General features: G+C 45.8%; 1 pseudogene; it reads left to right on the forward strand.

Moving 5' to 3' along the window:
* The first annotated feature begins 385 nt into the window (after positions 1-385).
* On the forward strand, positions 386-2,844 carry LOC105484244 (IQ motif and SEC7 domain-containing protein 3 pseudogene; annotated as a pseudogene).
* Positions 2,845-9,999: the final 7,155 nt, after the last annotated feature.

Below are 9,999 nucleotides of genomic sequence, written 5' to 3' on the forward strand. Positions count from 1 at the left end.
CCCCTTCAGGACCCCACGCCTTCCTCTCCTCCAGCTCATTTCTCTCTTTCTTTGCCCCTACCTTCCCCTTTTCTTCTTCTTCTCTGCCAGCTTCTCCCCTTCTCTTCCTTTCTTTTCTGCTTCTCTTCTCCTACCGGTCCCACCGCACCTTCCCAGTATCACCACTTCCCCTTCGCCTACTTTCCCGTCTTGTCAGTCAGGTTCACCGCCCTTCTCTGGTCGCCTGCGTAATCTTGCTTCCCTCCCACGCCCCGACACAGGCTCCCTCTTGCTGGCCTCCTCCCTCTCCTCTCAGCCCACTGGGAACCAGAGTCTCCTCCGGACGCCAAGAGACAGGAAAGGGGTGCTCTGGGCCGCGGCCTCACCCGTGGTGAGTGTGTGACGATCGGGGTGGCGGTGTCGCCGCGCTGGTGGCGGGAGGGAGGCTGGGCCCGTGGGAGAGGACCGCTGGGCTGATGGGTTCCCGCGCCCTCGCGCTCCCAGCTGCCAGCCCAGGGGCAGGTAGGGCGCAGGCGGCGGTGAGTGGCATCGAGAGCCTGCTGGAGAACCCGGTGCGCGCCGTGCTCTACCTCAAGGGTTCTGGGCCATCCATCGTGCAGAACCAGCAGAGCCTCGTCCACGTCCAGCGCCAGCGCCTCGACGAGCAGGAGCGGCGGCTGGACGAGCTGAGCGCTGAGAACCGCAGCCTCTGGGAGCACCAGCAGCTGCTGCAAGCCCACCCTTGTGTCCGCCATCGTCGTTCCCGGTACTGGCCTTCTGGGCCGCTGCTCTCGCCATTACCACTGGCGGCCGGGAACCTCCAGGACCAGGGACAGCGCTCAGCCGCCGCGCCACACCCCGCGCCCGAGCAGATGCCGCTTCAGCACCACGGACAGCTCCTGGCGCAGCCCAGCCTCCTGGCTGCCGGGCTCACACAGCCCAATCGCCCCACCAGCTCCCGGGACACTTGGGGCCGCTACATACAAGGAGAAGGAGGGTCTACCGAGTTGCTGCGCAGCTCCCGGAGTCCTTCTTCAGTACAAATCCCCCGCGCGCTCGGCAAGGGCGTCCTGAGCAGGAGACCTGAGTGAGCGGGGAGGAGTAGATGGGCACTGCTGTGGTGGGAGCAAGGGAAGAAAGTGCGTGTGAGAGGGAGACGGGGAAATAGAGTGCGCAGGATTCTAAAGGACCGGGGTGATGTGGCGTGAAGGGGTGAGAAGATGCTTGGGAACAAAACCGTGACAGGAGATTTGGGGATGAGGAAGGAATGATATCCGTGCTTCAGAAAGTTTTGGAGAACGTTGGAGCAAAAAAGGAGTCAGCAGACCATCGGTAGGGGCAAAGGAGGAAATAAATGGGTCTAAGCAACTGGGGAAGTTGAGAACTGGCAGATTTAAAGGGGACTAGACTGGCAGGAAGTTTGAGTGAAGATTAAACTGAAGAAAAGAGAACCATCGAAATATTTTTTTTAAGTTAGGAAAAATTTGGAAGGGAGTTTGAGTAGCAAAAGTATTTGAATGGAGAGTGAGATGTGAAAATATGGAGACTGGGAAAAAGGCATGTGTAGAGCTTTAACAGGGCTGGGGCCCAGGAAGAGTAGGACTTAGGTAGAAGGGAATTCAGGAGACAGAGGACATAGCTGAAAAGCAGGAGTGATGTGGGAAAGCAGGCGAACTGGAGGCAGAGGAAGAGAAAGTGTAGCTCTTTACCTGCTGCAGTGGGAGTCACAGCCAGGAGTGGCTCATTAGGGGAAGATTTCTCTGCTCTGACTGGAGGGGGCACCGTTCTTCTGAATTCCCGCAGAGCTGAAGACCGGCAAAGAAACATCCAGTCAGACTATTGGAGGACTCAGGTATAGCTTGAGGACTTGGTGTGGTTATAGCTTTTTCCTCCAACTCAAGAAGGATTTCCATGCAAGGTCGTTGGCCATCATGGAAAGGGAATGATGATACGGGGAACAGTTGGCAGATGGAATTGGCATTTGGATGTCCTGTTTAAATCTTCCTGTTAAGGCCAGCAACTGCAAACCTGATTTCCTCTTGGTTATTTGCTGATCACTGAAATCTCATCTTGGGTCCTGAGAAAAATGTTAACTTCTCAGGACGTAGGGCCTCAAGCGCTTTCTTCATTCATGAGGTCCATGAACTAGGTATATGGGAAGAAGACATGAAAGGGGCTGGAATGCTCTCCCTCTGTACTGGAAGGCTGTGGCTATGTCAGCTTTATTTCTCTGGTTAGACAGGTCATGGGGAACAAAAGGGAAGAACAGCTGGAGGAAATCATACCTGGTCAGCACCCAGCCTTGACAATGGTGATGCTAAAGGGGATGGGGAGGGGGAGAGCAGAGCTGGGAATCTCATCTTCATTTAGTTTCATGTGTGCTTTAAGTCTGGGGATACTCGTCAATGTTTCCTGTATTCCATAAAAGCTAATTTTCTTCTTGCATCTGCTGTAGAGTTACAGAAGTTGGGTTAGGGCATGTTAGCTCACAGAGTAGGTTGACCAGAAGCATGGAATCTGAGAGGTGATGATCTAACATGATCTGGCTTGGCAGACCTACAACATTCTATTCGGGCCCCCCAAAATATTCTGTTTTCTACCCCAACTTCCTCAATGGCCCATTTGCGCTTCCCTCAGTCTCACATTTTTGTTTGGTTTCGGTTTTGGTGGTGGTAGTTTTGTTTATTTGTCTGGCAAAACAGAAAAACAATTTTCCCTCAATGCTGAAGTCTCATCAAAAAGGAACATTTGGAGGGGTACAGTGGCCCACACCTGTAATCCCAGCACTTTGGGAGGTTGAGACGGGTAGATCACCTGAGGTCAGGAGTTCAAGACCAGCCTGGCCAATATGGTGAAAACCTGTCTCTACTAACAATAAAAAATAAAATTTTATTTGCAGGCAAGATGGCCAAGTAGGAAGAGCTCTGGTCTGCAGCTTCCAAAGAGACCAACGCAGAAGGTGTGTGATTTCTGCATTTCCAGCTGAGGCACCGGCTCATCTCATTGGGACTGGTTAGACAGTGGGTGCTGCCAACAGAGGGTGAGCTGAAGCATGGTGGGGTATCACCTCACCTGGGAATCTCAAGGGGTCAGAGAACTCCCTCCTCTAGCCAAGGGACGCTGTGAGGGATTGCGTCTTGAGAAACGGTGTACTCCAGCCCAGATACTACGCCGTTCCCACAGTCTTCACAACGCGCAGACCAGAAGATTCCCTCAGGTGCTTACACCACCAGGGCCCTGGGTTTCAAGCACAAAACTGGGAGACCATTTGGGCAGAGACCGAGTCAGCTGCAGGAGCTGTTTTTCATACCCCAGTGGCATCTGGAATGCAAGTGAGACAGAACTGTTTACTTCGCTGGAAAGGGGGCCGAAGCCAGGGAGCCAAGTGGTCTAGCTCAGCAGATCCCACCCCCATGGAGCCCAGCAAGCTAAGATCCACTGGCTTGAAATTCTCACTGCCAGCACAGCAGTCTGAAATCAAGCTGGGATGCTCGAGCTTGGTGGGGGAGGGGTGCTTACAGCACCAGGGCCCTGGGTTTCAAGACGTTTCACAGGGAGACCCCCTAGATACTCACATCTTTACCCACAGTCATAAAGATGTTTCATAAGGAGACAAAATCTAGAAGAAATAGATAAATTCCTGGACACATACACCCTCCCAAGACTAAACCAGGAAGAAGTCGAATTCCTTCTGAAATTCTGAATAACAAGTTCTGAAATTGAGGCAGTAATTAATAGTCTACTAACCAAAAAAAGCCCAGGACCAGATGGATTCACAGCCAAATTCTACTAGAGGTACAAAGAGGAGCTGGTACCATTCCTTCTGAAATTATTCCAAACAATAGAAAAAGAGGGACTCCTCCCTAACTCATTTCATGAGGCCAGCAACATCCTGATAACAAAACCTGGCAGAGACACGACAAAAAAGGAAAATTTCAGGCCAATATCCCTGATGAACATCGATGCAAAAATCCTCAATAAAATACTGGCAAACCAAATCCAGCAGCACATCAAAAAGCTTATCCACCAGGATCAGGTCGGCTTCATTCCTGGGATGCAAGGCTAGTTCAACATACACAAATCAATAAATGTAAGCCATCACATAAAGAGAACCAATGACAAAAACCACATGATTATCTCAATCGATGCAGAAAAGGCCTTAGATAAAATTCAATATCCCTTCATGCTAAAAACTCTCAGTAATCTAGGTATTGTTGGGACATATCTCAAAATAATAAGAGCTATTTATGACAAACCCACAGCCAATATCATACTGAATGGGCAAAAACTGGAAACATTCCCTCTGAAAACTGGCACAAGACAAGGATACCCTCTTTCAACACTCCTATTCAACATAGTATTGGAAGTTCTGGCCAGAGCAATCAGGCAAGAGAAAGAAATAAAGGGTATTCAATTAGGAGGAGAGGAAGTCAAATTGTCTCTGTTTGCAGATGATATGATTGTATATTTAGAAAACTCCATCATCTCAGCCCAGAAACTTCTTAAGCTGATAAGCAACTTCAGCAAAGTCTCTGCATACAAAATCAGGGTACAAAAATCACAAACATTCCTATACACCAATAACAGACAAACAGAGAGCCAAATAATGAGTGAACTCCCATTCACTATAGCTACAAAGAGAATAAAATACCTAGGAATACAACTTACAAGGGATGTGAAGGACCTCTTCAAGGAGAACTACAAACTGCTGCTCAAGGAAATAAGAGAGGACACAAACAGATGGAAAAACATTCCATGCTTATGAATAGGAAGAATCAATATCGTGAAAATGACCATAGTACCCAAAGTAATTTATAGATTCAATGATATCCCCATCAAGCTATCATTGACTTTCTTCACAGAATTAGAAAAATCTATGATTAACAAATTAAATATCATATGGAACCAAAAAAGAGGCCATATAGCCAAGACAATCCTAAGCAAAAAGAACAAAGCTGGAGGCATCACGCTACCTGAATTCAAACTATACTACAAGGCTACAGTAACCAAAACAGCATGGTACTGGTACGGAAACATACATATGGACAAATGGAACAGAACAGAGGCCTCAGAAATAACACCACACATTTACAACCATCTGATTTTTGACAAATCTGACAAAAACAAGCAATGGGGAAAGGATTCCCTATTTAAGAAATGGTGTTGGGAAAACTGGCTAGCCCTATGCAGAAAACAGAAACTGGACCCTTTCCTTACACCTTATACAAAAGTTAACTCAAGATGGATTAAAGACTTAAACTTAAGACTTAAAACCATAAAAACCCTAGAGGAAAACCTAGGCAATACCATTCAGGACATAGGCATGGGCAAAGACTTCATGACTAAAACACCAAAAGCAATGGTAACGAAAGCCAAAATTGACCAATGGGATCTACTTAAACCAAAGAGCTTCTGCACAGCAAAAGAAACTATCACCAGAGTGAAGAGACAACCTACAGAATGGGAGAAAAATTTTTGCAATCTGATAAAGGGCTAATATCCAGAATCTACAAGGAACTTAAACAAATTTACAAGAAAAAACAAACAACCTCATCAAAAAGTGGGTGAAGGATATGAACAGACACTTCTCAAAAGAAGACATTTATGTGGCCAACAAACATATGAAAAAAAGCTCATCATCACTGGTGATTAGATACATGCAAATCAAAACCACAATGAGACACCATCTCACGCCAGTTAAAATGGCAATCATTAAAAAGTCAGGAAACAACAGATGCTGGAGAGCATGTGGAGAAATAGGAACACTTTTACACTGTCGGTGGGAGTGTAAATTAATTCAACCGTTGTGTAAGACAGTGTGGTGATTCCTCAAGGATCTAGATCCAGAAATACCATTTGACCCAGTAATCACATTACTGAGTATATACCCAAAGGATTATAAAGACACATACTACTTTAAAGACAAATGCACACATATGTTTATTGCAGCACTATTCACAATAGCAAAGACTTGAAACCAACCCAAATGCCCATGAATGATAGACTAGATAGAGACAATATGGCTCATGTACACCATAGAATACTATGCAGCCATAAAAAAGGATGAGTTCATGTCCTTTGCAGGGACATGGATGAAGCTGGAAGCCATCATTCTCAGCAAACTAACACAGGAACAGAAAACCAAACACCACATGTTCTCACTCATAAGCGGGAGTTGAACAATGAGAACACATGGGCATGGGGAGGGGAACATCACACACTGGGCCTGTCTGGGTGTGGGGGAGCTAAAGGAGGGATAGCATTAGGAGAAATGTAGATGAAGGGCTGATGGGTGCAGCAAACCATCATGGCACATGTAAACCTTTGTAACAAATTTGCACATTCTGCACATATATCCCATAACTTAAAGTATAATAAAAAATTAAAAAATTTAAAGTATAATAAAAAATTAAAATAAAAAATAAAAAATTTAGCCAGTCATGGTGGAGCATGCCTGTAGTCCCAGCTACTTGGGAAGTTGAGATGGGAGAATCACTCAAACCCTGGAGGCAGAGGTTGTAGTGAGTGAGATCGCACCACTGCACTCCAGCCTGGGCGTCAGAGTGAGATTCTGGAAAAAAAAAAAAAAAAAAAAAAAAAGGAGCATTCTTCAAAGATACTAAATGGACTTTTCCTTAAGTGGGGAGAAAACATTTTCCTTCTTTGGGGTAAATGCCAAAGAGTACAATTGCTGAGTCACATGGCAAGTGTACATTTGGTTTTATTAAAAACTGCCAAAATATTTTCCACAGTGGCTGTGGGAAGGGAAGGGAAGGGGAGGGGAAGGGAAGGGAAGGGAAGGAAGAGAAGATCTAGTCACACCAATGACGCATGAGTTGTCCAATGTCTTAGCATTCTTGCTAGGATTTGGTGTTTGTTTTTTTTTTTATGTTATCCATTCTAACAGGCATAGCAATAGCTTATGTGGCTTGAACTTGCATTCCCCTAAGGGCTAATGGTGCTGATCCTATTTACATGTGCATATTTGCTGTTCACGTCCTTTCTTTGGTGAAATGTCAGTTCATGTCTTTTGCCCATTTTCTCATGGGAATTTTTTTTTTTTTTTTTTTTTTTTTTGAGATGGAGCCTTGTTCTGTCACCAGGCTGGAGTGCAGATTTCAGTTCACTGCAACCTCCGCCTCCCAGGTTCGAGTGATTCTCCTGCCTCAGCTTCCTGAGAAGCTGGGATTACAGGTGCGTGCCACCATGTCTGGCTAATTTTTTGCATTTTTAGTAGAGTCGGGGTTTCACTGCGTTAGCCAGGATGGTCTCGATCTCATGACCTCATGATCCTCCCGCCTTGGCCTCCCAAAGTGCTGAGATTACAGGTGTGAGCCACTGCGCCTGGCTAGGATTTTTTTTTTTTTTTTTTTTTTTTAAATGTGTTGAGCTTTGAGAGTTCTTCATGGATTCTGGATATAAGTCTTTTGTCTGCTATATGGCTTGCAGATGTTTTCACTCAGTCTGTAGCATGTCTTTTCATCCTTTTAATAGGATCCTTCATGGATCAAGAGTCCCACATTTTGATGAAGTCCATGTTATAAGTTTTTCCACCATGAATTGTTATTTTGGCGTCGTGTCTAAGAACTAGATGTTGAATATTTCTCCTATGTTTTCTTCTAAAAGTTTTATAGTCTTGCATGTTACATTTAAATCTGTGACCCTGGCCGGGCGCGGTGTCTCAAGCCTATAATCCCAGCACTTTGGGAGGCCGAGACGGGCGGATCACAAGGTCAGGAAATCGAGACCATCCTGGCTAACACAGTGAAACCCCGTCTCTACTAAAAAATACAAAACAAAAACAAAAACAAAAACCATCTAGCCAGGTGAGGTGGCAGGCGCCTGTAGTCCCAGCTGCTCAGGAGGCTGAGGCAGGAGAATGGCATAAACCCGGGAGGTGGAGCTTGTGGTGAGCTGAGATCGCGCCGCTGCACTCCAGCCTGGGCGACAGAGCGAGACTCCGTCTCAAAAAAAAAAAAAAAAATCTGTGACCCTTTGGAAATAATTTTGGTATTAAGTAGGAATTTCAGGTTGAGGTTCAAATTTTACACATGAAAATTCCATTATTCCCATAGCATTTGTTTAAAAAATGTCCTTTCTCTATTGAGTTGCCTTTGCAGCTTTGTCAGAAATCACTTGACCACATTTGTGTAGATTCGTTTCTGTACCCTGTGTTCTGTTCCGTTGGTCTCTGTGTCCATTCCTTCAATAAACCACACGATTGTGATTACTCTTGCATTAACGTAGGACTTAAAATACTGTAGCACTATATTTTCAGCTAAATGAAACTAAATTCATCGTTTTACCTTTACCTTTGCGTATACATTTAAAAATCAATTTGTCTATATAGACAAAATATCCTGTGCTGGGATTTTAGTGGATTTGTATTTAAGTTATAGATAAATTTGGGAAGAATTGAAATTTTTACTCTGTTAACTCTTCCCATCCATGAATATATCTCTTCATTTATTTAGACCTTCTTTGATTTTGTTTATAGCATTTTTTAAGTTTTCAGAATAGAGAATCTTATATACCTAAGAATTTCATTTTTCAGAAGTATTATAAATGTAACCTTTGCAACATTTAAAATTTCCAGTTATTTATTGCTAGCATGTAAGTATTGAATTTAGTATTGCATGTGTTCAACCTTGTATTATTTCTGGGTTTTCGTCTTCCCCAAGAAAGTCAATTTTCTACACAAGGACGTCACTCCGGTTCTCCCTCCGTGTTTGTCTGCTTAGTGTCCACCCTTCCAGGAGTAGGAAATTCCCTTATCTAGAATTCAGCCCTAACCTTTGGGCCTTAACAGTGTGTGTCAGCGTAGTGAGGGGGGTGCTTCAAGCATCCCCCCCAGTAATGTGGAGATGTGACAGAAACCCATTCACCTGTTATACTGGTATCTGGCTCCACAAAGAAGCGTTTCATTGCTTTGACATAAAAATAAATTGATGAATGAAGTTAAGCCCAGAAGTGGCTTCACAAAGAGGCTGTGTAAGCATCTGCCCATGGGACTCCCTTCCACGCACCGTCTTTCTCACTAGGTGTTGGGAAAGACAGAGAGCTGGGGCCGGGGAGGGCAGTGGGAAGAGGAAGCTCTGCTTAGGGACAGGGAAAGGTGCCCCATTCCTGACAGCTGTAGGACTCTTCTCTGCCTCCTGTCTTCCCCATCAACCTCCTCAAATCGTAGCCGCTGCAAATCACAGTAGCTCCCTGTGAGTGAGATGCGGGCTTCCCTGCCTGCCTTTGCACAGGAGCCTGTGTCAGGTGGCACCTGGACCACGTGAGGGGAGGGACATCAGCAGAGGGGGGACAGGGCGGCAGACACCCTCACACCCCGCCAGGTAGGCTGACGTGGCTGGGACAACACCCCCAGATGGAACGTGTACTCTTCTCACCTTCCCAAATCCTTGAGATGTCAGCGGCTCCACCACACGGATCACTGTGGGTGGGTGAGCTGAATACGTCCTTCCATGAACTGGGAAGAGACCCAGAGGGAGTCAAACTATGCCCTTTTCTTGCCTCCATTCTCCTCCCAGTCCTCCCTGTGCTGACATCTGCCCCAGAGGCAGGTCTTCGTTAAAACGTGGAATTGGCCCGGACTGCGTCAGCAAGTATTTGCCGCCCCTGGGGTTTAAAGAGGTCTTCTGGGAGTCAGCAGCCCCTGTTGTGGCCTCTTTGCTGAATTGTTTCTAAATCCTCAACAATGATATTTCAATTATTCTAGGCCTCTAGGGACGGAGAGGCCATCATCCTCCTTTGCCACCTTTCCCACGATGGTTTGATGAGGCTGAAAACCCCGATGACCGGGGTTCCACTCTATTCTTCTCCTAAGCATTTGTTCTATTTCTGTGCCTTTAGGAGTGATGGGCGTGTGTTGTCAGGCCTATTGTAAAGTAACCATCCAAAGGTTGGTTACTTTACATGACCCTTTGGATGACTTCTGTACGTAGCATGCTTGCTGTAAGAGTAATTCCTTTGTAGAAATAGGCTCTATGGAGAATTGTCTCCTTGGCCCCTTCA

Source organism: Macaca nemestrina, chromosome 10, assembly GCF_043159975.1.
Source record: "Macaca nemestrina isolate mMacNem1 chromosome 10, mMacNem.hap1, whole genome shotgun sequence".
In the NCBI taxonomy this organism is placed as follows: Eukaryota; Metazoa; Chordata; class Mammalia; order Primates; family Cercopithecidae; genus Macaca; species Macaca nemestrina.